General features: G+C 39.1%; 1 long non-coding RNA gene across 2 annotated transcripts; it reads left to right on the top strand.

Annotated features, from left to right (window-relative positions):
• The first annotated feature begins 614 nt into the window (after positions 1-614).
• LOC142152699 (uncharacterized) lies at positions 615-8,299 on the top strand. Of its 2 annotated transcripts, none has more exons than XR_012691375.1 (2): positions 615-707; positions 7,369-8,299. It is a non-coding gene; the product is annotated as an uncharacterized LOC142152699 (long non-coding RNA). The 2 variants fall into 2 exon arrangements; XR_012691376.1 differs by lacking the exon at positions 615-707 and adding an exon at positions 1,075-1,530.
• The last annotated feature ends 8 nt before the right edge of the window (positions 8,300-8,307 follow it).

The following is an 8,307-nucleotide window of genomic DNA, read 5'->3' as shown; positions in this document are numbered from 1 at the left end:
CATCTCTGCAAAGGTGCCCTTTACCTCCGTAGGTTCTGTAAAACAGAACCATTTTGGTTATGTTAAATATGATTTTTTGTTAAGGCCTCATAAGGCCTTTGTTCAGCCATTTTATTGTAACTTGCATAGAAATATTATTTGTTAGAAGAGATTATTCATTTTTCTGCTGATGTGAGCCTGTGCCCTTGAAGTTGAGCTGATAGAGAACACCAAAATAAATGTAACAAAATATGAGACAATGAACATTTTCATATCCAGCTGGCAGTATGGGAGCTGTGCCCCTGATGTTGCACATAGCATATCTCCAGCTCCCCTTGAGATAAAAAAAACAATAGGCTCAGCTGTCCTTAGAAGGGGGAGACTAATAAACGCTTCAAGAATACGTGAGAAAGTTAATCAGTAGTGCCTCTCATAAACTAATGGTATAGAATTGTATGCATATGACATAGGATTCATTTATTCAGTAGCCTATAAAAACTTGTATCTTTGTATCAATAAACTAGAGAATATTCCTTGTATACAGAACTTGGTCTGTGTCAATTCTCTCCAGCTGATTGAAGCGCTTCCAGATATACTTGACACCACAGGCAGACTTGGGTCAGAATTTTAGATCTAACAACTTGGAGGCCGCCACGGAGATTCGCTGTCCAGCAGGCTACAAGACAGACAACAGAGGTTTCCCAGCACATTGAACCCCAACATCCGCGGTCAGTAGATTTCTACTCGTTGGTCTTCCTAGTCTGGGTCACCTCATGTCTGTCTGAGGCACCTGACAAGCAAATTTGTGAGTCTCAAGTATCATCTGATTAATATAATACAGTATTAACCCAATTTGTTTACTGTATTGTATTGTTGATTAGATTTGTAAAAGATGATTGAATTTTGAGTGCATGTGTTTGTACCTATTGTATGATGTATAAAGCATAAAAGTCACATAAGACATTGATCAAAGAAGCATGTAATGGAATAGAGGGATTTAGAGAGTTACTGTTTTGAACATTGAGTGAACATTTTAGACACCATCCCCAGAGATGTATCAAAGAAGGGAGATTCTGTAATCTGCCCAAATTGTGTAAGAGAGATTTCCAAAAGACCTTTGTACCAGATACTGTCAAAGAAGCTATTTAGCACGGACATCCAGTACAAGGAGTCCACAGAATGGGACGTCCACTGCAAGGACAACCCACAGAAACTAGATAAGAGTCCCGATTTGGATTAAACAGAATACTGTCAATATGGGTAATATAGATAGTAAACAGATGACAGCAGCTCCCTCATAGATATGATGCACAAAGACTTTAGGAAATGGGGGAGTAGAAGGTCTGCAGGGAATTTTTTAAAGAAAGCGGGGATAGCCAAAGATATGTATGGATGGAGAAACAAAGGTGTTGCAAGTGGTAATGTGACAAGAACAAAGGGGTATTGAGATCAAACCCCAAGAGATTGTTTGAGGTGGCACAGAAAAGTTAAGAGATCAGTCGAAATATATGTGGATATGCTAAATGCATCGGAAGCTGAATAATGAATCAAGTAGGTTGTATATTATAAATGTATGTTTGATACTGCCCAGCTGAATGAGTGAAATGTGCCCCTCCCTTATTCTGTGTAAAAGATTTCAGTGTGTTGAGATAAGAAGCACACTGTTTTTTGTTATCTGACAATGTATGTAAAATTGAAAAAATATGTTCGGAGTGCTGATTGATGATAACATGTTGAAGCTAACTAGTATTTAGTGTAATGCTGGGACTTGTAGTTCCACAGCAGTAGGCTGGAAGATGTCAGTTAAGTTTTCTTTCTCTGCATGTGAGTTTTGTCGCCGTCTTACTGCGTGTGAGAGAGATCCGTGATAATTCACGCTGTTTGTTCTCTGTCTTAGTGCTCTGTAAGGGAGATGTGTGATTTAGTTTAAATCACAATGTTTGTCTGTCTTGTCCGTTTTTTACAAGAGACATGTTTCAAGGTTGAAAAAGTTGTACATTCATTGCTTAATGATAAGCTTTTAAAAAGATACAAAAGAAGTTTTAAAATGTTTGGTCCGATTGCACGGACAAGATTGTAAATAATGTACATTATCACTATAAGTACTAGTGTCAGAACAAAGCTGGCTGGGATCCAACTAGCCGTTTCTGTATTTGAACAAAATAATTTTGTTTCTGAAGTTCAGAAAAATAGCTTTCTCTTTCATGAAGTTGAGAATTGTGGGAGTGAGCTTACATGCTGTTTTTATCTGTGTTAAAATGGCGCTGATAAATGTTCTCAGAAATCAGGAGGGTTTGTTATTCCTTTAAAGAAATGTTACGAGATAAAATGTCGTCTGTGAGCGAGACTTAAGTGAATATATTTTTACTTTGAACACGAAAATCACAGAATCTAGAAATATGTGTGAATATTTGGTCACGGGAGATTTTGTTGAGAAAATGTTGAATGATTTACAGACACAATGTGTTGTGTCTAACGAGAGTACTCTGATTTATGAGACAGTGCTGCTTTTAAAATGGTTGAATACTTGGAACCAAGATTCCAGTTTGAATGTTTCTAAACCCGGAAATTTAATTAGTGTCATTTAAAAGGGCGGTACTAAGAGATGATAAGAAAGGAGTGGCTTTGAAAACTCGCCCACGTCTCGTCACTTTGACATTCCCTGTTTGTGAGATTAGGAACTTCCCCTTTGAGGAAATAATTTTTGTTCAAATCATGGAACGCATAGCGTCACAGTTAAGCTTTTAGCAGCTGTTCACTGGTTACCTGATAACAGTATATACGCATGTTACAGTTACAGTCATTCCTAGTGAATAAATGTTAATCTCTATGCAAAAGTTTTTTTTATTCACAGGTCTCCAGCTGCAAAGACCCATTAGGCAGGGCCGTCTTTCCCATAGAGCACAATGGGCAGGTGCCCGGGGGCCCTGCAGCCCAGGGGGGCCCGTCGGAGGAAGCCAAAAAAAAAACCTGGAAAAAGAAAAGAAGAAAATACTTACCGTGCTGTCAGCTGGCGATCCGGCTCCCTCCCTGGTCTCCTCCTCCGTGCGGCGCTCGCAGTGCATATTGGGCGTGACGTCATCACGCCCGCCCAACATCCATTGCGGAGCGCGACGGAGGAGGAGACCATGGAGGGAGCCGGATCGCCAGCTGACAGCACGGTAAGTATTTTCTTCTTTTCTTTTTCCAGGTTTTTTTTTTTTTGGCTTCCTCCGACGGGCCCCCCTTGGCTGCAGGGCCCACATATATATATATAATCATTTTTATTTTTTTTTGTATATAGGGGCCCCGGTGCACTGCTGTGCCCGGGGCCCAAGATGTTCTTAAGAGGGCCCTGCCATTAGGCAATCCAGATTGCATAGATCCAACTTCCAATGCACCATCTTTACACCACAACAAACATAAGTATAAACTAATGAAGGATTTAAATAATGTAGACTCTGCTGAGTAATGATTACCTTGTTTTGGAAAGAGATATTAGAGTTTATGTGCTATTCGCATAGCAAATGCATGAACCAGATGGTTTTTCTGTATGTGCAGAAAGCAAAAGGTTTTTATTTGTATCCTCATTACAGTTTTGAGTCAATCAGTGTTTGTAAAGACATTTACTGCCCTTTATTTACTGTGCTATAATTGTCATATACTGTAAATAATTCTTTGTATCGTGGTTATGTTAATGCATTGATGGGAATTCAATATTTTTACAGAAATGGAAAAGATTTAAGACTTTAAGAGCTATTGTATGTGCTTCTGCATTAGCACTTCTGGATGATCACAAGCCATTTACACTCTCCTCTGAGCAGAACCAAATGTTTAACCAATTTTAAGCTGAAATAACTTGAGCGCCAGCACTGGCTTTGCCAGATTATGACAAGCCTTTCACATTATTTTGTTATGAAGTCAGTGCACATGTACAAGGGATACTGACACAAATACATGGTCGCAAGCTAAGGTCACTTGCATACTACTCTGCTTTAGTGCTTAAAAAGAGTATAGATATTGTGCTAGGCCACCCAGTTACCTTAACGGTATCACACGCTGTGACAGAAACCAAGCACAAACAAAACATTTGTTACCGGCCAGATTTACTAAATATGAAGATATACAGCACAATGGACATTCCCTCCTATTGTGAAATGAGTGACATATAACACTTGCTGAGCACACTGTGTATTTTCTTCCTCCCTTTCCTTTTTTTTATCCTTCCCTAAGAAATCCAGAATTAAAAGACAAAAAAAAGGAAGCACAAGAGGGCCCAGAGCCTCTCGTGCTCACAGATATATGTTAAGATCTTCAGACAAGGGGAATATGAGTAAAATGTATTTTACAAGTTTTTTAAAGGTCCAAGAGAGACCAGAGAGTGGAGTTCATTGATATTAGCAGGAGGAATATAGATTGCATGTTATTTTCCTTTGCTGTACGCTGTAGATGTGTACTAGTCTAGAAAGGAAAGCTAGGTCTGGAAGAACCAGACTCATGCCAATAATAATGTAGAGATCATTATACATAATAAGAAAATTCTAATATGAAAGTTTAACCCAACCAAATAAAGAAAAGAGCAACCCATGACTGTAGGGGTTTACACCCAATACAGAAATGTATTTGTGAGTATTGTGGCCCAACACATTATTACATTTACACAAGCCAATAGGTTAATATTTGACTACCTGACAGCTTAGTCTGGAGGGTGCTGCCTGACCCTAAATATTTAAATTGAAGCCCAGGGTTGCACCTTTTTAACTAGGGATGCAAATGATCCAGAGAAAATGCTTGATGAACACATACAAAAATAAGACATGAAATATAATTTTTTTAAGGAGCACACTGGAGATGATTATCTAGAAGGATAATTTTCATGGCTGTACCTGGCCGATTGGGTCAAGGGTATAGGAGGATGGTTATCGGGTCTTATACATGTTGTACTTCAAGGACTGTTATTAATTCTTATTATTATTATTATTATTATTATTATTATTATATACACTAATAGAACTGATGATGTGGCTTATTAACAGGTGTATTAGAGCTAAGTGTTTCTCTTCCAGAAAAATTAAAGTTACCACATCTGTCTTAACTGCTGTACTGTACACCCCATCTAATGAGTGTAAACCTTGTGCAACTCAGAAACCAAGAACTTTTTCCTTGGATTCCACATGCTCCTTAGTGAAGCCTATCCTTATGAAGTAGCACTGCTAACTCCCAGTAACGTTACATTTAAGCAGTGCACAATTTTGAATCCTGCTGCCTTATTGCAGCAAGTTTCAAAAGATGGGAGAAGTATCTGTATATATTGGGGTTCCCCTAGGGATTTGGGGGAATTCCATCCCAGCTTGAACAGAAAGAAAGAAAAAAAATGCAAACAAAATTTTTCTGAACATTTTCTGAACATGATTGTATAGAACTAATGAAAGAAGAATCTCTGGTTTTATCTGACATTAAAGATAAACCATTACCAGATGCAGACATCACTCTTTTTGTAGATGGTTCACACTATCACATAGATCCTGTCCCTTATACAGGGTGTGCTGTAACCACACACACAGAAATAGTGATTCAACAGACTCTACCGAGTCACATGTCAGCACAAGAAGCTGAATTAAAGGCCCTGACACTTGCATGCATATATGCAAAAGCACAAAGAATAAATATTTACACTGATTCAAGTTATGCGTTTGTAATTGCGCATGATTATGGCCCTATATGGAACAGTAGGGACCTTACGGGTTCAGCAAGCAAACCAGTCAATGTGCTGAACATACCAGGGCACTGTTCACTGTATTCCAGCTGTCCTCCAAACAGTGATGAAGGTGAAGACACACACAGGGATACTACCCCCGAAGCTAAGTGCAATAAACTGGTAGACCAGGCAGCACGAGAAGCCGCCATAGCCCCAGTTCCCCAAGATGAGTCTATTTACATGGTGACCCCCTGACCCCAAGTTTGACCAGACCACACTCCAACTTATGGAAAGACAAGCAACAGAGAATAAGAAAAAGACTTGGGCAAAACATAGAGCACTAGAAGTGCAAGGAGTGGTGTAAAGGTCAGTGTTTGTGTCTGTCAAAAGTAGTTTATCCCATTATGGCCAATATAGCACACGAGAAAGTGCATCTGGGAAAAGATGCTAAGGTTGTACTCACTAACAGGTTATGGATAGCAGCAGGGTTCGCCCAAGCAGCACAGTCATTAGTGGCAGGATGCCTAGTCTGTGCACAGAATAACCCTGGTAAGTCTGTCCCAACTCCATGTAAAAGCACACCAGACATAGTATCCCTATAAGAGGATACAGATAGACTTTATACAACTTCCCAAATGCTCGGGCTTTGAGAATGTGCTAGTCTGTGTCAACTTCTTTAGTCACTGGCTGGAGACATGGCTGTATAGAAAAGCAAATGCTAAAGCATTAGCCAAGAAAATTGCGAATAAGGTAATCTGCAGATATGGGGAACCAGAGGTCATTTTAAGTGACAGAGGGATACACTTTAAGAGGCAAGGATTCCAGAATTTATCACACCCCCTACAGACCCCAAAGTTCAGGATGTATGGAGCGCCTTAATGGTACACTGAAATTGAAAATGCAGAAAATAATGGCTGAAACAGGTCTGCCATGGATCTCATGTTTACCTGCACTCAGTAAAAAATACTGCTAGGAAAGACACAGGTTTAACACCATATGAGATACTGTTTGGCACAGCAAACAGAACAGGCTGTTATTTTCCATAGCAACTACAGCATGTATATAGTGATTTGTTGAATTATGTTGCCTTATTATAGAAACAAATAACTGAAATACATGGTCAAATGTTCTCCTCCATTCCAGACCCTAATTTTGATATAGGTACCCATGGGGGCTGGGTGGTCGTGAGAAAGCACATCAGGAGAAGTCTTGAACCCAGATACAAGGGTCCTTATCAAGTCCTGTTGACGACTCCCATGGCAGTGAAAGTACAGGAAAGAGACACCTGGATTCACGCATCACACTGCAAAGTCTTCAAATCAGGGGAGTCTTGTTCTGATAAATAGAAATGACTGTCTTATGGTATTGATATGTCTTGCAGGAATAATTGTGACTGAAGTAGGGATCAAGGCCTCCTTAACCCAGTATGAAACAGACAGATAAGTGACAAATTGCCTATGCCACTGTAAGAAACATATGAGAAGGAGTGCTCAACAATTTGCACTCATAGTAGAGTAAACTCAGAAACTGCCTTTGTGCAGATGCATAACCTCATTGGTAAAGTTGTCAGTAATGATTTATGTTGGATATTGGAAATATTGGCATTAGTAGCAAATGGTTTTGCAACCCTGTTGATCGTATATGTGATAATGAAACTAAATATATTTCTGATTAAAAAGTTACTGACACTTGATTGTTGTCTCTCCAAAAAGGTAACCACTGAAAATCCCGAACCTCTGATGATCACAGAAATTACATCTGAAACCTGACCAGACGATAAGCGTCATGAATTATTTGGATTAGCAAAGCCAAAGAACTGCACAGTTTGCAACAAGAAACTACTAAAGACTGAACAAAGGACATGCAAGGCCTGCAGAACTACTATAGACTCATTAACTACCTACTAAGAAACCATCTTTTAAAGAAACCATCTTTTAAGAAACCATCTTTTTTAGACATGAACATTTGCCAAATTGCATCTCCTCATAACTCAAGTTAGGACAGGGAGGATCACAGGCTTATCAATAGTGGAGGACGAGTTGAGATTTCTAAGGGGAACAACTCTATGCATGTGGCCTTCTACAGGTGTATACGTACCTGCTTATTAAGAATGTGGTCCTATAGATAGGATTAGGTAGGTAGGAGGAGAAAGGGCCGAAAATTGAATAAAAGATGGGAAATGTTAAATATGATTTTTTGTTAAGGCCTCATAAGGCCTTTGTTCAGCCATTTTATTGTAACTTGCATAGAAATATTATTTGCTAGAAGAGATTATTCATTTTTCTGCTGATGTGAGCCTGTGCCCTTGAAGTTGAGCTGATAGAGAACACCAAAATAAATGTAACAAAATATGAGACAATGAACATTTTCATATCCAGCTGGCAGTATGGGAGCTGTGCCCCTGATGTTGCACATAGCATATCTCCAGCTCCCCTTGAAATAAAAAACAATAGGCTCAGCTGTCCTTAGAAGGGGGAGACTAATAAACGCTTCAAGAATACGTGAGAAAGTTAATCAGTAGTGCCTCTCATAGACTAATGGTATAGAATTGTATGCATATGACGTAGGATTCATTTATTCAGTAGCCTATAAAAACTTGTATCTTTGTATCAATAAACTAGAGAATATTCCTTGTATACAGAACTTGGTCT

This window comes from Mixophyes fleayi, chromosome 4, assembly GCF_038048845.1.
Source record: "Mixophyes fleayi isolate aMixFle1 chromosome 4, aMixFle1.hap1, whole genome shotgun sequence".
Classification (NCBI taxonomy): Eukaryota; Metazoa; Chordata; class Amphibia; order Anura; family Limnodynastidae; genus Mixophyes; species Mixophyes fleayi.
Note: the sequence above shows the minus strand (reverse complement) of the source record. Positions and strands in the feature narration are given on the sequence as shown.